Source organism: Lepidochelys kempii, chromosome 2 (genome assembly GCF_965140265.1).
Source record: "Lepidochelys kempii isolate rLepKem1 chromosome 2, rLepKem1.hap2, whole genome shotgun sequence".
NCBI classification, from domain to species: Eukaryota; Metazoa; Chordata; order Testudines; family Cheloniidae; genus Lepidochelys; species Lepidochelys kempii.
Genome location: NC_133257.1, coordinates 19,721,668 through 19,744,919, shown reverse-complemented (window position 1 = coordinate 19,744,919; position 23,252 = coordinate 19,721,668). Strand labels below are relative to the sequence as shown.

Genomic DNA, 23,252 nt, shown 5'->3' with positions numbered 1-23,252 from the left:
TAATTATGATGATGATGATTAATTCACTGAGCACCTACAATGGGGCTGATGCTTTACAATTGGCCTTCGCCCCAAGGAGGTCATATCCAAAACCACCTGTTCAGTTACACGTAGCACATCAGATGATTGCTCAAGTTTGAGATTTATTACATGTTATTCCCAAATGCCTGAAAGTGTGTTAGACTAAAGCCAAAGTCCTTTCCCCAAAGATCTTGCCCTTTGTGTATATTCCTACTATTGATTTCCTCAGCATTGAAAGAGCTGGCTAATGGCTGAGTACAACACTACAGGGATTATGGCAAAATAGATTCTGCTCAGATTCCATGTCCTAGAAATTGCTCACCGCCTCAGGTAGCCTGTAAAGATCCTCTTTCACACACAGAGATGAGAGAGAGCTAGGAAAAATTGTGTCTTGTTGCTCTTTGATATTTCTGTTGTAATAGCACTCAAAGATCCTGATCAAAGTCTGGGTCCGTTGAGCGGAGTGCCATAAAAATAGTTGAGAAGAAATAGGCCAAGGTTGTCAACAGTGACTAGTGATTTGTTGCATACCTTGATCTTTGAGAGTCCAACTTAAGACACCTAAAGGGGGACTGATTTTCAGAAAACACTGAGCAACACCCAATCTCTAGAATTCAGGACCTTTATGGTGTGTCAAGTTGGTCACCCTAGAGGGAGGCATGTAAAATCACTAATCACTCCTGACAAGCTTGTCCATAGTCCCGGCTCCAAAGAGCTTAAAACTTCATTTACTCTACCTTATAGCATCTTGTTTCTATCAAGCAAACAGTAGGTGGGAAGGGATCCAAACTGTACTGGAAGCTCATGGAATATCTTTAATGGTGACATGAAAAGGATTTTTAAAAAATTGAGTTTCTCCCCTTTGTTGTTTCTTTATACATAAAAAAGATGGAAAGTGGCTCCCTCCCCCTCCAAAATAAGGTGAGCTTTTTTGTTGTTTTTTTTCATACATTCAAACTCCAGATTTTGCTAAGTGGGAGTCCGCTTGGATCAAAGCTGAGAGAGGTTTTCGCACAATCCTGTGAGCTTTATAAGCAGCTAGTGCTCAGAGAGGATATCTCAGAGATATCTCCATGGTTAGGGCATCTGCCTAGGGCTTGAGAGCCATGGGTGTACTTCCCAGCTCTGCTGCAAACTTCCTGTGAGACTGTAGACACGTAGAGTGAAATTTTCAGAAGCATCTAAGTGACTTAGGAACCCTAGGGCCAGTTTGTTCCTAAAATGTCATACTGGCATAATTTTGTCAATAGGGTGACTTTAATTGGAGTTGTGCCCCTAAATCACTTAAATGCTTTGGAAAATTTGCCTCTGTCTCTGAGCCTCACTTCTCCACCTGTGCAATGAGGATAGTAGCACTTTCTTCACAACTCTCCTGTGAGGTAAGATACAGATGTTAGACTGCGAGGCACTCAGTAGAGTTATGCAGGCCACATAGTGCAGGTACATAGTAGATGCTGGGACTGGACGGCAGGGGATGAATCACTCAATAATTGCCCTGTTCATTCCCCTGATGCATCTGGCACTGGCCACTGTTGGAAGACAGGATACAGGGCTGGCTGGACCCAGTATGGCCATTCTTCTGTTTCTTGGGTGTTGTTGATCCTTGCTTTGGCTGGCACTGTGGGAAGTGCTAGTTTTCCAAGGGTTAATGAATTCATGATGAGCCAGTGATACAGGCTTTGAACCCAGTTTTACTGCCATGCTTCACTGCAAACCTTTTTATTTAAGAAGCTCCTTTCATGGAGTTTCAAGTAGCACCCACGTAGGATTGAAATCGAAATCTCCAGGAGAGGTTAGGCCAATTTCACTTGAGGTTTTCATTGTGGTTTCTTTTTTGGGGAATCAAGGAGCTAAAATAACCAAGGTTAGCACCTGGCTTGGAGCTACCAGTTAAGTGCCTCTTGGGGATAGTGGTGTTGAGTTACATTGTGTGTGTAATTCATCCATTGTGACGGTTACTAAATAATCCAGTAAAACGAGAGCAAAAGGGATGGGAAAGTTATGAAAACTTTGTGCTGTAATCCAAGATGAGAAGATTGCTCTTGGAGCTCTGTTTACATTTTAGGATTATCTGTTCTCTTCAGAAAACATATGTTAGAACAGATAATCGTTATCCAAAATCTTGAATAATAATAATTAATAATAATTTTAAAAAGTTTTAGCTCTAATGAAGAGTGCACTAATCTTCACCATTCAAACAGACCTCCTTCCATGCCCTCCCTTCATTCCCCCATCTTGTCGATGTAAATTATAAGCTTTTGGGTGCAGTGATCTTGTCTGTAAAGTGACTAGTATACTGTTGGCCATATAGAAATAATAAATATTGTGTAGTATTTTAGTACTGTTTTCCCAGAAGGCTCCTGGAGTGCTTTACAGCTTTTGTATATACAATATGTGCATATGTTTTCTCTGGGGAACGACACCATTCCATGCCAACTGTGTTTTCATGTAGGCAAAAAGGAATTGTCCCTGTAAAGATTTGACCAAGACACTGGGGCTACATCCTTACCTCTTGCTAAATGGGTCAGGGGCTCTTTAAGGATTTTGATATCCGGGCCATAGCTTACATCTTATCTTAAAAATAGTTCCTCCAGCAGAACAGTGCTCCTTGACACCATGCTAGGACAGTGCTACAGTGGTGATGCAAGGGGAGGAATACTCCCTACTGAACCCTAATATCTCTAGCCCCTGTGTTTTCCTTGAAGAACTCTCATGAAAGTACAGATGAGGCCTGACCTTAGCTTACGGATCTGACTAGATCACTGTCCAAGTGGTATGTGTGGCTTCAGGCCAAGCATATCCACATTTTGAAATATGATAGTTACAACTGGAAATAACTTTCCATGATTTCATAATTAGATTTGGTAATCTTCTTTAATTTATTTTTTATCCTCCCCTGCCCCCCCCACCCCACCCATCCCCTTATTTTTATCTATATAAAACACCACCACTTCTTGTTCATGCTGTCACTTTGGATCTTGCTGACACTTCGATTGTAAGGATGATGCTTGATGCTTCAAACGTAGGTAGAAGCTCCTTTGTTTGTGCAGCACGAGACCATGGTGAAGTGTAGAGGGTTTACGTCCACCTCTTTCAGTCAGGAAAGATAACAGAGGGACTGCATTGGTGGCTCAGGGAGAGAGATTTGGATGGATGTGGGGTGACTTCTGGCTGTGGAATCGGATGGGACTAAGTGAAGGTTAGGAGAGAAAGATGGTGGGGGTGGGGGAGAGTATGTGGATGTGAGGTTTAGGAAAAGGCAGGATGGAAACAACTCAGTGGAAGCCCAAGAGGGAAACTTTGAATTGGAAGTGGGGGTGGATACTAGTAGGGACCCTGTTGCGTTGTTGTCTCGAAGTAAAATTACAGATCTCATTATTATTCATTTGTATTATGGTAATGCCTAAGGACCCCATACACAGCCAACCTGTTGTGCTAGGCACCGTTCAATGGGCTCCTGCCCCAAGGAGCTTACAATCTAGATCAGTGGTGGGCAGCCTGTGGCCTGTCAGGGTAATCTGCTGGCGGGCCGCAAGACAGTGTTTACATTGACTGTCCACAGCCATAGCTGCCCACAGCTCCCAGTGTCTGCAGTTTGCCGTTCCCAGCCAACGGGAGCTGCGGGCGGCTGTGCCTGCAGACGGTCAGTATAAACACTGTCTCACGGCCCGCCAGCAGATTACCCTGGCGGGCTGCAGGTTACCTGCCACTGATCTAGATAGGCAGAACAGAGATAGGGTTGCAGTGGGGTGGGGAAGGGACATAAGACACAAACAGTGTGAACAATGGGAGGGTTCAGAAATGTCACATTGATTCTGATATTTTTGTTGGTTTCTTGACTTTTTTGGGGTGGGGTTTAGTTAAGAGGGAATTGGGATAAATGGAAAGACAAAAAAGAAGGGAGTGGTCAGAGGGCTTGTGGGGGATGCGGAGAGCACGGAGTGAGGCTGAAGTGAAGTTAGTATGAGTCGGGGTGGGAGGGAGTTGGTGCAAGTAGCCAGTCCGCAGAGGAGAAAGAATGTCCAAGGTATATCACGAAAAAAACCATTGGGCACGAATGACCCTATCAGTGTCCAATGGTCACTGCTGGAGCAGCTTGTCGTTGCTCTTATGGGCTGGACTCTTGGTGACCTTTCCCACCAGTTACTTTCTTCCCCAAGCTCACGTTGCTGGTGGGAGGTAGGATGGGGTGGGGTGAGAGTCTGAGTCTGTCACAGCATTCTGGGGACCTCTCACCCCCCCCGATATTCATGGAAGTGGGAGGTTTTTTTAAGGAGACTGTAAGTGAGAGGAATTTCACAGTGGTCCAAACGTGAGGTGCTGAATGGGGGAATAGAAGTTTCACCAGGCAATGGGTCAAGGTAAGGATGGAGTCTGGCAGTGTGTCAGTAGGCAGGCTTATTGGTGAGGGAGAAATGGAAGGTAAAAGAGCATTCACCAACGTTTTTTTTTAAAAACAAAGTAATATATAGAGCAAAGTGAAAGTCTGAGTGGTGTAAAGGGGCTTCAGTGTAGGTGAGAATGTGGCCCACTACTGCTTGTACAATGTACTTCTGTCCTTCAATCATGCTAACACCCCCCCACCCCCCATTCTAGCAGGCCAACATTGCTAAGTTATAGGCAGACAAGGAAGAAACTAGAGTCCTGCATTCCTGTACTGAGTACCTACAAATATGTTACACAAAAAAAGTCAAGAATGGATTCTGGAAAGGTGAAGGGGGTTGATTTGTCTCTGTCTGAGAAAGAGTGTGGTTTAGGAACAGGGGTGGGAGCCAGGAACTTGAGCAAGTCAATTAACCTTTCTAGCTTCATCTTCATAATGACTTTTTTTTTAGTTTTTTTTTTTTTAAACTATGTGCTTAGCTAAACACTTGCAACCGACACATGATAAAATCCTACTAGTATGGACAAGACAGTTGTTGTGTATGTTAGCAGGTCAAGGTGAACGCTATCTGTGTCTGTTAGCCCTTCTGTAAAATTGGTTTGAGACCCAGCACTTAGGGATATTGTGAAACTCTGGGCTTGTGTACACAGGGAAATTTACCAGAATAATTAGACATATATGCATAGTTATGCTGCTGTATCTATACCAGTATAACACCCCATGTGGACACTCTTGTTCCAGAATAAGAGAACCATTTTCCAGTTTAATTTAGGCCATTTGCAATAAGTGTGTCCACATGGAGAGTTATAGCGCTATAACTACCATGGTAAATATCCTCATGTAGACAAGCCCTTAGTCAGCATGAATAGTTTTTGGACATCCTTAGCTGAAGAAGGCTGTTGTGTAATGGTGACAGCTGTGTGCTGTCATGCCGGGGATCCTTCTTAATCCAGAGGGAGCATAGAGCTCATGCTCTGTAAACCCTCCTCTGTCTGTTTTTCTGAGAGCCTGAGGGCTCGTCTACACTACAGTTGCTACCTCAGCATAGCTGTACCAACGTAGCCATGCTGCCGTAGCACTGCGAGCCCAGACGCTCTCTGCCGTTGGGGAAGAGAGTTCTCCCAGTGGCATAATTACGCCGCCTCCCCCAGTGTCGGCAGCTGTGTTGGTAGGAGAGCTTCTCCCACCGACAAAGCGCTGTGCACACCAGCGTGTAGGTCGGTGTAACTCTCATCGCTCGGGGTGTGTGTGTGTGTGTGTGTGTGTGTGTGTGGCTTTCCCACATCCCTGAGCGACTTAAGTTATACCGAAATAAGTGCTGGTGTGTACAAGCCCTTCGTCCAGTGGTTCTCAACCTGAGGTGCAATCAGCACACAGCTGCAGCCCGTGTGACATCCTCAGGGCTGTACAGGTAGTCTCGGCTGTGGGCTGCACATGTGGCCTACGATGGTAAATAGGTTGAGAACCACTGCCTTAGTCAGAGCACTCTTCCTCAAACCCACAGAGAAGATGTACAGACTCTGAGGCCGAAGTCATTGTCATTGTATGAATCATTGAGAAAGTTAGGATGAAGGTGATGGTTACGTGTATAAGTCCTAGGGTGTCTCATCTAACATGCACCTGAGATCCAGTAGCTGGTCTGTGGAACAGACGACCAGTGGTCATTCCCAAAGCTGGCTTTCCCACACTACAGGGCCCAGGGATGTTGCCAAGCCAGTCCAAGTTCAGGGTAAATGTGCTGTTCTGTACAAGGATCTGCTCTGGAGTCAGCTGTCAACCTGGTGATTACCCCACCTCAGAGACAACTTTGAAAATTGTGGTTTAAAAATCTGAGATGTACCTTTGTTCTCAAGCCAAAATCAAATACTTGAAGATGGCTTTAATTCAGCCACCCTCCTGGGTGGAGGGTACTGGGGACTTCTCTAGGTATGGAGTATGTAAAACTCCCCCCACCCTCCAGTTGGCTTTGGCTGATTCTGATTGCTGTGGTGCAATGGGTTGAATGACTGGGATTGGAAGTTTTGCACTTGCATCAATGGCCCTTCTGATTAAACTCCATTTTTTTAACCTTTCCCCTCCTCTGAAATTCCTCAGTAGTTCAGGAAAAGCAACAAACCCCAGCAGCCAGACATCTTTCTCCTGTTGCTAAGGCTGCTTTTCTTCTCGGGGTAACTGTGTTGAGTCTTGCTGTGAAAATTGCAATTTATTTTTCATTCTGAAGGTTATTTTCCCCCCCCCCGTACCCAGTTCACGTGACTCTAATTATGAATAACCATTTCCAAGGCCAATACTGGAGAATTGCCCTTTTCTTTTTTTAAAGCAATATCACTCAAGATCCTAGCAGCATGAAGCCTAGTACCAGAGGCCTAACTGGATTCCAGCCTCATCCAGCACTGGCTCGACATTCAGAAGAAGACAAAGGCCTGGTTTAAATCGGTGCTGAGCACATGCAGTGCCCAGTGATTTTAATTGGTGCTGTGGGTGCTCAGACCCTCTACGTGTATCGTATTATTGATTTTGATGTACACACATTACACTACTCCCATGGAAAGGCAGACCTACTATTTACTCTCATACACCGCTTGGTGGATTAAAACGTTAAAACTAGGGCTGTTAATTAATCACAGTTAACTCACGTGATTAAAAAAAATCGTGATTTAAAAAGTTAATTGTGATTAATTGCAGTTTGAATCACATTGTTAAACAATAGAATACCAATTGAAATGTATTAAATATTTTTGGGTGTTTTTCTACTTTTTAAAGTATATTGATTTCAATTACAACAAGAATACAAAGCGTACAGTGCTTACTTTGTTGTCTTTATTACAAATATTTGCACAGTAAAAATGACAAACAAAAGTAATAATATTTTTCAGTTCACCTCATACAAGTACCGTAGTGAAATCTCCTTATCGTGAAAGCACAACTTACAAATGTAGATTTTTTTTGTTACATAACTGCACTCAAAAACAAAACAATGTAAAACTTTAGCGCCTACAAGTCCACTAAGTCCTACTTCTTGTTCAGCCAATCACTAAGAGAAACAAGTTTGTTTACCGTTACGGAAGGTAATGCTGCCCGCTTCTTACAATATCCCCTGAAAGCGAGAACAGTCGTTTGCATGGCACTTCTGTAGCCGGCATTGCGAAGTATTTACGTGCCAGGTATGCTAAACATTCATATGCCTCTTCATGCTTCAGCCACCATTCCAGAGGACATGTTTCCATGCTGATGATACTCGTTAAAAAAAATGTGTTAATTAAATTTGTGACTGAACTCCTTGGGGGACAGTTTTATGTCTCCTGCTCTGTTTTACACCTGCATTCTGCCATATATTTCATGTTATAGCAGTCTCGGATGATGACCCAGCATGTTGTTCGTTTTAAGAACTCTTTCACTGCAGGTTTGACAAAACGTAAAAAAAGGTACCAATGTGAGATTTCTAAAGATAGGTACAGCACTTGACCCAAGATTTAAGAATCTGAAGTGCCTTCCAAAATCTGAGAGGGACGGGATGTGGCGCATGCTTTCAGAAGTTTTAAAAGAGCAGCACTCTTTTGTGGAAACTGCAGATCCTGAACCGCCAAAAAAGAAAATCAATCTTCTGATGTTGGCATCTGACTCATGATGATGAAAATGAACATATGTTGATCTCCACTGCTTTGGATAATTATTGAGCAGAACCCAACATCAGTATGAACACAGGTCCTCTGGAATGGTGGTTGAAGCTTGAAGGGACATTTGAATCTCTAGCACGTCTGTCACGTAAATATTTTGCAACGCCGGCTACAACAGTGCCATGCGAACATCTGTTCTCACTTTCAGGTGAAATTGTAAACGAGAAGCGAGCAGTATTATCTCCTGGAAATGTAAACAAACTTGTTTGTCTGTCTGAGCGATTGTCTAAACAAGAAGTAGACTTGCTGGATCTAAAATTTTACATTTTTGTTTTATTTTTGAATGCAGAGTTTTTTTTTGTACAGAATTCTACATTTCTAAGTTGAACTTTTATGATAGATATTGCACTCAATACTTGTATAAGTGAATTGAAAAATACTATTTCTTTTATTTTTTTTAAAGTGCAAATATTTGTAATAAAAAATAAATATAAAGCAAGTACTATACACTTTGTATTCTGTGTTGTAATTGAAATCAATATATTTTAAAATGTGGAAAATATCCAAAAATATTTATATAAATAGTATTCTGTTCTTGTTTAACAGCATGATTAATTGTGATTAATTTTTTAATCGTGCGATTAATCGCGATTAATTGTTTTAATCGCTTGATAGCCCTAGTTAAAACTTTTCTCACTCACACCATTGTAATTTGGGCATACTCCACTGAAATCAGAGGAGTTGCACCCCTGTAAAAATGGTGTGAGTGAGAAGAGAATCAGTCTTGTGAGTTTAACAGTCAATTGGGCCAGGTCTACATTTGAAAGGGTTTCCAGTGTATTTATACAAGCAAACCCATGTAGTGTAGAGACAGCTTGTACTGGCAAAAAAGTGCTTTTTCTGGTGTAGTCTATACTGGTTTCCTGCACTAAATAAGTTACACGGTTAAAAACACTTTTGTCAGTATAACCACATGTACATTAGGACTTTTGCAAAAACTCACACCCCTCACCAACATTGCTTTCCCAGCAAAAGTTTCTGGTTGTAGGTCTAGCCTAAGAAAATCCTACAAATAAAGAAGATCAGCTTCACCAAAATGTGTCATTTTTTGCTTTGTGCGCTCTCTCCATAATTTTGTTTCTGTCTCCACGTTCATGCATTTCAGGGTCTTTCTGCAAAAGATTTCAGCCAAAGAGAGAAAAAAGAAAATGAAAGTTGCTGAGCTACTGTGTTGGATTCTTTCCTGGGCTGTTTCCCAGTCAGCCAGGTACACTGACCTTGGATCAGCTTTCCATCAGGTAAGAGATTTTGCTCCTGAAAGAATTCAGCAAAGGTGAAAATGTTCTTAATCCCTGATTTTTCTTATGGCAGGATGTTTGTCATTGTCCACTGCTAATTTGAGGAATGCTCAGATAAAGAATTCTGAAAGGGACATTTTGCAACTTCCCTTTTATGTTGGTTAGGGTGTGATTTTATTTTTTTTAGTTATATTGGTACAGCCCAGATACCATATACCGCATAGTTTATTCCCCACCCCATACAGGAATAAACTATACTGGTGTAATTGCACCTACACTAGCTAGGGTGAAGGGGTCTGTGTGTGAAGAGGGGAGGTTATACTGCTTTAGTTAAATTGGTATAGTTAAAGTGGTACAGTTTTTGAGTGTCGACAAGTCCCTGGCTTGCTAAATCCCCTTTGAAGCTGGTTCTTGCTTCTCACGCTTTCCAGTGGCCACACTTTGCATTTTATAGTTTTATGGTTCTCCAGTATGGTTTCCTTTTGGTTGGCCTCTCTTTCTGCGTAATTGCGTCATGATGCGACCAAGAGGTGTCCACAGTTCTGGTGCTAGGGTTTCATTAGATGCTGCTACAGTGAGACGAGGGATTTACAGACTGTATTATCACGAGTCACGCTATAATGGATTAACAGTTTTTGGTGGAGTTTCTGTAAACTTTTTGATTAGGTGGATGGTGGCATGTAAAAAGATCACAGGTATTTTAGAATCTAGAGGATCTTCATCACCAGACTATGATCATTTTAAACCAAAGTCGGTTTTCAAATTTCTCTGCAAACAGTGGACACCGTTTCAGTGGAACTGCTCGAAGAGAACAACTTTTTTCCCCTTGGAATACGTTCGAGGCCCCTCCTCGAATTGAGAACAACTTTTATTAGTAATGTTGGCTGTTCCCATTGAATTAGCCATCCAGAAACATGTAGCAAACTGAATGCTGGCTGGCAAAATGTCCCACATTTCTGGTAGTGTGAATTTCTGCACTGAAAATCATTGTGTAACTTTTCCCCAATCAGTGGGTAAAGTAGATCGAAATAGGAGTGGCAGTTTTTGGCAGTTTGGTGGCTGTTGTCACAAGATTCTGTGTTAGTGATGATAGGATACAGGAAGGGGAAGGACCTGGGGACCCTTTCTGGTTTCTATAACACTGCTATCACTGTAGTGTCTGAGCATTTAGACAAACAGGAAGAGAATGGTGTCCAAAAGAAACTTGCGTCCCTAACCTGTAGGCTCGGTGCAAGCAATATACATTGGTGTACAGCGTATATAAACAATGCCATTTAGACTTGATCAGGGTGCAGAACCTATGAGCAAAAATAGAAGCTCTGGGGATTTTTGCCCCCAGATGTTGAAATGCCTGATGCAATTTCCTGCACTTTAGAAGATCTAAAGACATTTCAAAAGAGGAATTTTATGCAATGTTTTAATGTTTTATGCATTTATTTATCTGTCTGGAAGCAAAGGGTGGGGGACAGCTGTTCCTTTAGATGAGGTGGTTATAGAATTCCCAGCAGGGGATCTTCTCCCATCAGATGCTGCTGCACTACCTACTGATTGCAAAGCTGGGAGCCCAGAAGCTGGCCAGTCAGTCTCCCGCTCCTTTTGCTAACCCCAGATCAGATCCCCCTGCCTGATGAGCTCTCCCTTTATCAGCCAAGGAGGAGGGACGTGGGGGGAGCTGAGTTCACCCAGTTGCTCAGCAGAGGGAGGGGCACATGCTCTCTCTGCCCTTAGCAGGGAAGGGGAGATGTGCTTCCCCGTGGGCGGTACATGAACCGCTGGCTGGGGGAGGCTATCCCACATCCCCGCCCCTTCCACACCCAGACTAGAGGCCCCCCACTGCACCACTGCCCCCCCCCCCCCAGCCCCTTAGTACTGGGAGGGCAGACGCCATGGCCCAACCCAAGCCGGGGCCACCACACAGTGGTACTGGAGTCGCATCACAGAGCGGGAAGCGGGGAGGAGGGGGTTGGGGGGAGCATGGGGGGATGCACAGCCTATGGTACCTGCCACCTATGTGCTTCCCCTTCCGTGAACTCTGATCGTGGCTCCTGGGAGATTTTGATTACTAAACAGAGACTGCTGTTTTGTCATCTGTCTGAAATAATCCTGCTCCCATTTGCTTCTCACTATTGAGAGAGAGGGAAATGCTTCCCCACAGTTGTTAGCCCAGCCCTGTGCGCTTTCCACAGATAAGCCCCTCTCAGCATGAGCAAACTCCAGAAGCAGGATTGTGATATCTTGGCATTAGTAGTTGGGCATTTGAGACATCTGGGATGAGGAGTAAAGTGGGTACGGTTTGGTTTTTACTTGTTTGTGAAGGCTAGGGAGGGTCCAGGACCACAACACCCTTATGCTTGGAGGAAATTTTGGTTCTGGAGCCCAACTGAGCTGTGCAGGCCACGGCTAACCCCTGGGTATGAAAATCCCTTTAAATCTGAACTATGTGGAAGTTTGGTTGCAATTCCTGCTCTGAACTCTGCAGCTTAGGTCTGTCTCCAAAGTGTATGAACCAGAGGATTGCATCCAAACTGCCATACTCTGGGAAAGTTCTAATCTGCCAACCCTAGCTCAGGCCTGTCTTTCCAGAGAACAGAATGCAAGCTACCTGTCCAAAACGTCTAGGTGTGGCCCCAGGTTGGGGTATGTTGGATGGATGTCAGTGAAGGGGCAGACATGTCGCATGCCTGCCTTTTGATGGCTGCTCCAAGCCACTATTAGCTTATGGCATGGTGCTGCCTTGGTAACATGTCGCAGCTGAAAAGCACACAATGGTGTTAACAGGATAGCTGGGGCAGGATTTATCTTGTCAATTATCTACAAAGGGCTCAAATTATCAGGTTCATGTTACCATGTTATCTCAACACTTTCTGCATGATGGACCTGGGATTTCAACACTTTCTGAATGATTAGTTTGCCTCAGGCTCTGCATCCTCCTTCCCAGAGCTCCCCTTTGGTCAGCGTCATATTTGTCTGGTTTATTTTTTTGAAAGGAATTCCCCCCTCAATTTCGGCACACTCATCATAACATAAACAAGCTGGTATTTTGTACTGATGAGTGTGTGTGTTCCCTCCCTGTGTGAAGTTTATCCACAGAGGACACTAGTCTAGTCTACTACAACCACTAGTCAGGGGATTTAGGACTTTAGCTCAGGATGTGTAGAGGCTCATGTTCTTAGCATAGGTCCTGGGTTTGATCCCTGATGGTGACCAAGATCTTGGTGATTACAGTTGTGCTTTCCAAAACGTTCAATAGATATGGTGTTGATGTTGAATATATTTCCAGACTCAATGTGGATTTATTCTCCTCTGGTAAGTGGAACTTGTCAAGACTTCTGCAAAGATATATTAAAGTTTTACCAAGAATTTTAGGTTGGAACAAACAGATTGCATGTAAAATCCAGGAGTGCACTAGCCAAAAATTCTACAAAGAAAACTACTTCGGGGTCAAGGGCATAGCTTCTGTTGAGCCCAGTTACAATGCAAAGCCCTGTCCCTGCAATCAGGTCTGCATGGACAGACCTCCGTCCACACACATTCAATAGCCAGGTTGTCGCATAAATTACCCATGTTTAGAATGAAGTTAAATGTTGCACCACAGCCAAGTCTTTGTCAATTTACTGTCTTGTGTTAATAAAGTATAGTGTCAACTTCTGAAGGTATTAATAGCAGAGACCTGTGTGAAATCCAGAAGTGTCCCGCTTAACTATTTAGAGATGGCCGGGTGTGCCTGTATTCTGCATGCTGATGAGGAACCCTCATTAAAAACAGCCCATTGTTCATTTTCAGAGAGGTGGTCTTGTTTCTGTTAGTGTTAGTGCTGTCCTTTTTCTCACTTTACGCCGGTTTCAAGGTGTGCCATTAGCTTTAGCTTTGGAATGTTTTGCATTTTTAAGAAGTTGGATTAAAACTACACTTCGAGAAGATCAGCAAGTTTGCTTCCAGGGTTTATATTTCCTCCTGTAGAAGCTTTTTGTTAAAATATCATATTTGCAAAAGATGGAAGATTGCTAAGCCCATCTCCAAACCTCCAACGCAACTTCTGTTTGTGGGGTACAGGGCTGTATATTGGCTAGAGCACAGGACTTGGGGCAGGAGATCTGGATTTTTTTCACCCTTGCTTAATGACAGGTTTCAGAGTAGTAACCGTGTTGGTCTGTATCCACAAAAAGAAAAGGAGTACTTGTGGCGCCTTAGAGACTAACAAATTTATTTGAGCATGAGCTTTAAATTTGTTAGTCTCTAAGGTGCCACAAGTACGCCTTTTCTTTTCACCCTTGCTGTTTGACATTGGGCAAGCCACTGCTTGCTGCAGAGTTAACTTGGGTGATTGACACCAGGGTCTGAGTCACCTGGGCTAGCCTAGTTTGGGTATGAGCAGACACGCTGCAAAGCCCTGCCTGGGTTATTCTCTTCACTGATTGCACCCCTGTGCAAGGACTTGTGAGGGCACATCCCTTGGTTCTCTGTACTGTAGTAAGCTGAGCTGCTCTGATTCTTTCCCAGTGAATGTCTGTCCTGCTGGGCACACGGGCAGTTATGGAAAAACACTGCAGGACTGTCCGCACTTAAATGGTTTAGCCCAGAGGTGGGCAAACTACGGCCTGTGGGCCAGATCCAGCCCGCTGGCCCCTCCTGTCTGGCCCCTGAGCTCCTGGCCCGGGAGGCTTGCCCCCAGTGCCACCCTCCCCCCACCCCCGCTGTCCCCCTTCCTTGCAGCCTCAGCTCCCTGCACAATGCTCTGGACAGGGGGGGCTGTGAGCTCCTGGGGCGGGGCAGCGCAGCTGCAGAGCCCGGCCTGACCCAGTGCTCTGTGCTGTGCGATGCGTGGCTGGCTCCAGCCGGACGGTGCAGCTGCCTCCACACCACCAGCCACTGGTGCTCCAGGCAGCGCGGTAAGGGGGCGGGGAGCAGGGGGGATTGGATAGAGGAGAGGGGAGTTCGGAGGGTGGTTAGGGGCTGGAGGTGTGGATAGGGGTCGGGGAACAGAGGGGTTGGATGGGGCAGGGGTCCCGGGGGGGGCAGTCAGGAAGGAGAGGAGGGGTAGCGGGAGGCAGTCAGGGGCAGGGGTTCCGGGGGCGGTCAGGGGACAGGGAGCAGGAGGGGTGGATGGGGTAGGGGTCCTGGGGGGGCGGGGGGCGGTCAGGAATGAGAGGAGGGGTTGGATGGGGTGGCAGGGGACAGGGAGAAGGGGTGGTTGCATGGGGCATGGGTTCGGGGGGGGCAGTCAGGAAGGAGAGGGGTTGGATGGGGTGGTAAGGGAGAAGGGGTGGTTGGATGGCGTGGGGGGTCTGGGGGCACTCCAGAGGACAGAGTGGGGGTGTGCGTGGATGGGGCAGGGGTCCCGGGGGCAGTCAGGGGACAGAGTGGGGGTGTGCGTGGATGGGGCAGGGGTCCCGGGGGCAGTCAGGGGACAGAGTGGGGGTGTGCGTGGATGGGGCAGGGGTCCCGGGGGCAGTCAGGGGACAGTGGGGTTGTGCGTGGATGGGGCAGGGGTCCCGGGGGCAGTCAGGGAATGGGGGGGTGGGGTTGGATGGGGCAGGAGTCCCGGGGGGGCTGTCAGAGGGCGAGAAGCGGGGGTGGGGTTGGATAGGGGGCGGGGGCCGTGCCATGCCTGGCTGTTTGGGGAGGTACAGCCTCCCCTAACCGGCACTCCATACAATTTTGGAAACCCAATGCAGCCCTCAGGCCAAAAAGTTTGCCCGCCCCTGGTTTAGCCATATCTTCACTGCAAAGTGGGTGAGTTGGGTGTGTCTCCTGCTTTGTAAAGAGAGGATACGTGTCATAACGCTTCCCAGCTTCGTTAAAAGCTCTTTGAGATCCTTCCTTAGGAGGTGCCATTTAAGTCCAAAGTATTACCTGTATTATTTTTGCTCAGGGCATAAAGGGGGGAGACTGTGTGTTTGCATTCAGTCAGGGCACTGAGGAGGTCATTGGGTCAAAACTGGAGCTTTAAATGGAGTGTTGGCTTCTCCCTTCATTGTTAGGGCCATGACGGACGTGAGCAGTGTTCTCCCAGCTCCTGCCCCTGTGTGTGACTGCAGTGATTGCTGTGATGTTCCTGGTGAAATTTCACTGGATCTTGTTTCGTTGCTCACCCTCAGTAGGAGAGGCTAACAGCTTTCTCTGCAGCCAGCCAGAGGACAGGAATGCAGCAATTTGGAAAAGCAAGGCCAGCTCGCTTTGTATTTTGCCCAGACTTCCAACCTGAGTGACCCATGTAGAAGTCAGTGAGGCTCTGCATTGATGTGTTGCTGCACACCCCTCCCCTCCCTCCCCCCTCTCCCCCCAAACACACACTCACTGTTGACTTTGGGGCTTAGTATCTTTTCCCCACTCTTACCTTGATCTGCCGCCTGTATACTTGGATCTGTTTTATTTAGGTATATTTTCCATGCTCATCGCTGGCGTGTCTGGTCATTCTCCCCCTTACGAAGTGCCAAACATCCTCAGTTCTCTTAATTCAAATCCCTCCTCAAAACAAACTTCTTGGGCAAAGGCTTTCAAAAATATACTGCAGGTAGGGAGAAGGCAGTGGATCTCTGCAATGGTATAACCTCGCATCACAGCCATTATGGAATGGGCCATTTTTCAGCCTCTTTTGAAGGTGAATTTGCAAATGAAGTTTGGTTGCGACCAGATAAACATTTTTTCATATATGTGACTTGTCCTAGCTACACTAGATGCAAAGTCTTTTTTCAAATTGTCTTGGTTTAAAACATGTTGGATAATAGGTTTTTAAACATGACCTGTTTTTCTTCTCTGTACACGGTTAGGACTACAGTTCCAGCAAAATCTTGAGGTAGAGGTCTGGGATTAGGCACCGGAACGGACACTAGAGATCTGGGGAGCGGATCCTCAGCTGGTGGGTTTGTGTAACCTCCACTAAGGTCAGTGGAATCAGGACTGTTTACACCAGCTGAGGATCCACGTATTGGGTTCTGGTCTCATCTGTTACATGTGCTTTCTGAGAACCCTAGGGCTTCATCTCTCTGGGATTCAGTTTTCTTATCTATAAAGTTGAAACACTGGCAGCTCCCTACCTCATGGAGGGTGTGCAAGTCTGAGTCCTCTACTGTTTGCAGAGTGCTCTGAGATCTATTGAAGGAAGATGTAGTAGAAGTGCAAAGTGTGTATTTTTATTAATTAATTAATTAATTAATTAATTACCACAATTCTACATACCCATGTATCCAATAATTCCAATTCAGTCTTTAGCCAGTTGGAAGGCCTGAGGTTCTCTGTCTATCTTAAATATTTATATGGCCCCCATCCCCAGAGTATCTGGGCTCCTCACAGTCATTAATGTAGTTATCTTCCCAGCACCCATAGGAGGTAGGGAAGTGCTATTATCCCTGTTTTACAGTTGGGAAACTGAGGCATAGAGAGGCTGAGTGACTTGCCCAGGATCACACAGGGAGTCAGTGGAGGAACAGGGACTTGAACTTTGGGCAACCAGGTCCTAGGCTAGTGCTCGTACCATTGCCTATTCATAGAACAGACCGAACCCTTCAACGGTATCCATGGAGCCTGATAAGTTGCAGACCATATTGATTCTATAGCACCCCCATGCCCTTTGTTGTGAATGTAGCACAGGGCTGCCATGACTGTGGTAAAGCTGGCTGAAAACTGGAAACATGAAGAAAATCTTTTTTTTTTTTTTAATGGTAGCTCAAACTTAGAAATGCTTGGCAATTTCCCAACCAGTTCTGTTGTGTACCCTTCCCTCAATCTAGCGGTGAGGTGCCAGCCTTGGTGCAATCGCTACCAGGATGCGAGTGGGAAAGAAATAAATGGGGAGGTTTAAAGCCCCATGTCACAAACTAGACGGACCCATTTTTTGGAGAATGGGGCAAAAGAGGGGGAAATACATGATGGGAGCACAAGAGATGGGTGGAATGGGCCAGGGAAGCACTTTGGCTCCAGCAGAGTGTCTATGTGTTAGATTGCCATAGCGTAATAACATTAGCATCCAAGTGTTCTCTGCCAGCCTTTGAAGTTTGCATCTTGTTGAATTGTAAAGAGCAAATGGGAGGTGGAGTTAGCATTTTTGCTGCTGAATGCATTTTTCTGCAAGGCTGGGCTAGCCACGTGGCAGTGCATGGGTTATGTTGGGAACAGTCTTTCTTTGGAACAAAAGGTATTTTACACACACACACACACACCCCCGGCAGAAAGCCTCAGAATTGTAGCGTCTGTAATTCCTTTGCACTCACCATTTCCTACTGTTCTGGACTGTAAACTAACTGTAACAGGTGCTGTTTTTCTCATTCCTCATTTGAAAGCAGGTTCACATAGAAAGTGGGAATTATTGTGGTGTTCTAGTATTTTCTCTTCCCTTTCCGTCTCAGATTTTATGTTTATTCCCTTGCACAATGATAACGAGCCAGTTTTGTGTAATTTTGCATACAGTGTCTTAAAAATCAGGATTTTACTGTGTTGTGTACTTAAGAATTTCTATACCAGTTTAGAGCATTGGTCAATGTAGTTCAACTTGCCGTGGTCTGCTCCTTCAGTACTTGCCTGGCACTCTTTCTCAGGGGCTGGTGTACTAGCAAATAGATCAACCCACACCTCCTGAGGGAGAGGCCTAATTAAACCAACCCGAGTTCCTGTGTAGACAGCGATAGGTTGACGGAAGAATTCTTCTGTCAGCCTAGCTGCTGCCTCTTGTGGAAGTGCATTTACTACAATGATGGGAGAACTCCTCCCATCGCTGTAGTAAGTGTCTACCCTGATGGGCTACAGCAACATGGCTGCAGCTATGCTGCTGTAGCGTTTTAAGTGTAGACATGGTCTCAGTCCCACTCTGCAACAAGACTCTTCTAGAGAATTCCACATATTTTAATTCTTGTCCATCTTCTCTAGTGCCATCTTCCAGAACTCGCTGTAGTTGGCCAGCCTTCCATTGCTATCCTCAACCATCCCCAGATATTAATATAACATTAATATAAATTAATATCTTAATTTAAGAAGAGGCACTAACATGAGCTGCCTAAAACAAGAAACCAGTCTCCTGATCTTGCACACCTCTCATCTTCTCATACCCTATCCCTGAATCCTTTGTCTTCCCTTGGTCAGTATTGGCCAAGTCAGAAGGTCCTGGGGACAAGGATTTTTACTCTGTTCCCATCTCCCAGCCCAGTGGCAGTGGCAGAAGCTTCCTTTGTGTTGGAGAAGCACCCAGAACTTTTTGGGTAATGTTCACAAATAATGACCCCTCTCTTTTTTTTCTATAGCATCACACACAACTCTGTAGTAGTGTATAGAATTAATACCTCCAGCGTTAGCTTCCATTTTTATGCTTGTGATACTCAACTGTATGCATCCTCCAGCATCTCATCCCTGTGCCCACTTTCTCTGTCCATCCTTGCCAAATAAACCCGGGTCTTCTTTTCTTCAGCTAAATATCACGCAGACAGAAGTGCTTCCTTTTGGTCGAGAGGAACTTTTGGTAATGCTGCGTCATCTGCTATGCTGCTCTCCCTGATGTGGACCTCCCGTTTGCCTCCACTATCTGTAAATCTTTGCCTAAACCTTGACTGTGACCCCTTCTTGTGGCTATGGATCTGAACAAAGTTGCTTGGCTGTCTCTCTGCCTTGATTTATCTCTGCTTAGCTGCCTCTGTTCCCTTGCTGTGGGTTTTAATTTCCCTGTACTGATGATTTTGGGCCTGATTCAGTACCCACTGAAATCAATTGGAGTATTTCTGTTGACTTCAATGGGCTTTGAATCAACCCCGCACTTCACTTTTGTTTTATGTAATCCAGTGCAAGAGGTTGAGATATTCTGCAGAGCATCTTTCATGCACATTATGGTCCTGCAGCCCTTCCCCTTACTCATGTGAGTACTCCCACTGTCTTCAGTGGAGGCTGTGATGTAAATAAGGGTTGCAGGACTCTACAGTAGAACTTAATTGCATTGTACGTGCCTTGCAAGAGTGAGCAGTACTTGATGCTTCAGCGGAAGGCACCCTTGCAGTGTACCTAGCTGCTTATGCAATTACTATAATTTACTGCTTAGGTGTTATATAGCAGTTTTCATGAGTAGATCTCAAAGTACTTTGCAAAGGAGGTCATTGTGATTATCCCCATTTTACAGATGGGGAAACCGAGGCATTGAGCTGGAAGTGACTTGTCCAAGGTCACTCAAAAGGCAATTGGCAGACCTGGGAAATGAAAGGGACTAGAAGGGAGAAATGAGGTTTTTTTGTTTTTTGTTTTTTTTCTCCCTCCCCTCTCTTTCCATTTTGTTTACTTGGTGCATTTTTACAATGTCTTCTGTATTCTTCGTTTCAGATGTCCCGTGGGATATTTAGTTACTGAGCTTCCCTTGGTCTTTTGTGGATCTTTCTCTCAGAAACAGGGAATAAAAAAAGTTTAAAATGAGAAAATGTGTTTGAAAAATGAGAAACGAAAGGGGAATTCGGGGGCATTTGTAGAACCAGCGACTAGTTTTAACTTCAAGGAGTCTGGTGGCACTTTAAAGACTAACAGATTTATTTGAGCATAAGCTTTCGTGGGTAAAACCCCCACTTCTTCAGATGCATGGCATGAAAATTACAGATGCAGACATAAATATACTGACTCATGAAGGGAAGGGAGTTACCTCACAAGTGGAGAACCAGTGCTGACAGGGCACTCAGGGTGGATGTAGTCCACTCCCAATAATAGATGAGGAGGTGTCAATTCCAGGAGAGGCAAAGTTGATTTAACTTGTCATTTGAAATAAGATTAGAGTCTTCAGAGCAATTAGAAGTGAATATTTACATTAGGATTGGATGTGAACATTTGCATCTGGTTTGGGGTTAAAACGATAATCAGTTTTCTGAAAGCAAAACAAGCTTATTATGCAAATGTGGTGTTTCCCCCTGTTGTTTTGCTTACCAATTGCCTCTGGTAAAAGTGACAAGGAATTGGTTAGATTTAATCTCTTGTCTTGACGATTACCACCAATTAATAAAACAAATAAGATGAAAAAGCAGTTCTGATTTTTGTGAGGGCCCCTTAAAAACTTCTGCTCCCAGAAAGGGCCACTGTATCAATAATTACTTTGGTTGAACTCCAAAATACTGTAGTTCTGAAAAGGCAGTGATTTTCCTCTGTGTGTCTAGGTGGGACCTTTTAAACTTACTGGAGCTAGCCTAAACGCTTTGTGGCTATGCAGAGTCTAGGGTATACTTTCTGTGCAACAAAAGGAAGAAAGTCCTGTGTAATGTAAGTCCCTCGTATTTTACTGTACAGAGATTTGTTTGGTTACCTGATTATGTAAAGAGCAAACAGACCCTGGTTGTCATCGTCGGGATCGAACCTGGGACCTCTGGAGCTTAGTGCATGAGCCAAAAGCCAACTGGCTGTTAGATAAGGCTGTGGCTACACTGTCACTTTAGTTCGCTGTAACTTTCTTGCTAAGGGGAGTGAAAAAAACTGCCCTGAGCGCAGCAAGTTACAGCGCGGTAAAGCGCCAGTATAAACAGTGACCCAGCGCTATAAGCTAATCCCCTCGCTTATCTAGAGAAGTGAGCTGGACCAAGTCTAAAACCTGCCCAAGGAACACAGCCAGACTGTCTGAAGAGCAGAGTCAAAGCTGGCCCTGTTCGTTAGGATACAGTCATTAATGGGGACTTGCCGTCTCAATGGCTGGCCAGAGCCCCTGAGGAAAATGAAGAGCTTTGTTAAAAAAACACCCACTGTCAGTAAAAACAGGGTGTCCCTAGCAGGTATCCCATCGGGTCTGAACTGCACATTGGAAAAATCCGCATGGAGGTTTCAAGTAAAGAACTCTCTTGTCCTGAAGGTATGCCCAGAACAACAGCTATCAAATCACAAGAGAGCTGCCTCTCACTGGACTGCTGAAAGGTGACAGCTAAAGAGCTGGCCGTTGGACAGCATCATCTCCTCACTGGAAATGGGGCTGAGCCGGGGTGAGCCACAGAAGGAATCAAAATCAGCCAGTGACTGAAAAGGTCTGAGGCAGAAAACTTGTTTCAAGACTTGGCTGGAAAGTTGATTGAACTGGCGCTTTGAAGTTTCGAGTGTAGCCATGTCCTAAGGCATTAGAGCAACCTCATTAATCTCTTTCTCTAAGTGGTCTCAGTGCCACTGGGACAGAACACCACACCCAGGAGGTGCGTGGGTTACAATTACATATAGAAATATGCTTTCTTCTTTTAGTAAATGGGACAGTTCTATGTCCCTGTCTGTTTACTAAGCCATTCAGGCTGCGGTCTCCGCATTCAGGCTGAGCATGGTTGCTTCTTGGATGGTAGGCACTTCAGGCAGTATCGTGCACTGTCTTTATGAAGGGTGTTCAGTGTTTCAGTGGGTTTCTCTCTCTCTTATAGGCCGTCTTGAGATAAGCTTCTCAGCTCGTGTGAGGGGATATTGTGCCATTGGAGTTGCAGTTGCCCTATGAGGTCCTGATCCTTTAAGGGTCTTATGCCAATTCTCGCACAAGTCTCGGTAATGTCCTAGCCAAGTTTCAGTTCAGTTACTTTCTTCCCTCTGTACAATTTCCTTTCAATTTCTGTTAGATAAGTTATTCCTTACAAACTTCTATGGCAAGTCATTTTAAACAACTGTCATCCTATTCCACCCTAGAGATGGCTGCGTTTCATTGGGGATAATCTATAACACACCTTGCATCTGGTTCTTCTAGCAGAAAGGCACCATGTAACTGTAAGGTGCTGTCATTTGTTAATTTTCATTCGTTCATATTTTCTAAAAGTTACAATGATCAGAGAATCCTCTGCATTTTTATGTCTTTCCATGCTTATGCAGCTATTGTACATATATGCTGGGAGAGCTAGTCAATAATATCTTTTGGATTCCGGTTTCACTGAGCAGTGTGTGCCCAGCTCTTCAGAATATCCAGGGCACTCATTTTTAATGTCATGCAGTTTCTAACTGGAGTCTCAAAGGGGTTATTGTGATACTGGCTTTATCTGCAGGTGGTGTGGATGATAGTTGTGAATCAACATGATTTTGATCTTGTCTCTGAAGGGTGATATTGTTACTTTAAAATAGGGAGGGTTGTTTGTGTTAAACCAAGCAGAATCAGGCTGTCTGTGACAGAATGGTGCTTTCATTCTTGTGCTTTTCAGACAAGTCTCGATCGAAGGGGCCGGCGGATATTTACCGTAAATTCGGATGATTTGCTTGGGATAATCCCTGGCTCTTGCCCAAGAGGTGGGGTGTGTGTGTGTGGGGACCTGGAGAGCATGTTCAGGACTTCTCTCATGCAGCGCTATTGTCCAGTTTCATATCCACTTCTGACTAGATAGAGCTCATTCACTTACTGCAGCAAACCCACAGGGCAGCGGGACTCAGCCTGGGACAGATCAATATTGAATCCACAAATATGGGGGCTGGGCCAGGGGAAGAAGCAAAAGGCTCTAGAAAGACCTACACTTAGGTTGGAGGTTTAATTAGTAAACTATGGCTTACGTCTGGTTTCTCTCCAATGCTCCCATCAGTTCAGACCAAGTTCAAATGAAGGATGGAGGAGCCTAAGGAAGAATTGCTCTGTATGCATCTCCTTTGGTTCTGAAACTTGCTGGTCTCGTGAGGCTATTGGATTTTCATCATTCAGAGGGACAGCCAAAGTGTCCGAAGCTGGTACAGATGGAACGTATGGGGCTGCGTTTATGGGAAGAGATAAGCAGGGCACAGCCTTGAGCCCTGCCTGCTGCAGTATAGCCGTTTCAGACTGTTAGAAGAACTCTGAGGGCTGTCGATGGGCTTCAGAGGGACCCCTGCTACTGGTGGGAGGTTGCCACTCTGTTTTTCCTTTCACGGTTGAGCAGAGTGGTGTTTTCACGGCACTAAGGCAATGTTCACATGAGTCTGTGTTATTACCATTAGTAGTAGCAGCAATGGTGAAAGCTCTAGTAGGCTGCCCATCGGCATTTTCATGACTGAACTCGAAGAAGGATACGA

At 45.1% G+C, this 23,252-nt stretch overlaps 1 long non-coding RNA gene across 1 annotated transcript in view; it reads left to right on the top strand.

Annotated features, from left to right (window-relative positions):
- LOC140906358 (uncharacterized) overlaps positions 1-23,252 on the top strand; it is a 176,523-nt gene that overhangs the window by 120,113 nt on the left and 33,158 nt on the right. Inside the window, exon 3 of the long non-coding RNA XR_012157080.1 lies at positions 9,188-9,320. This is a non-coding gene — a long non-coding RNA (uncharacterized lncRNA). The remainder of the gene's footprint in view (positions 1-9,187; positions 9,321-23,252) is intronic.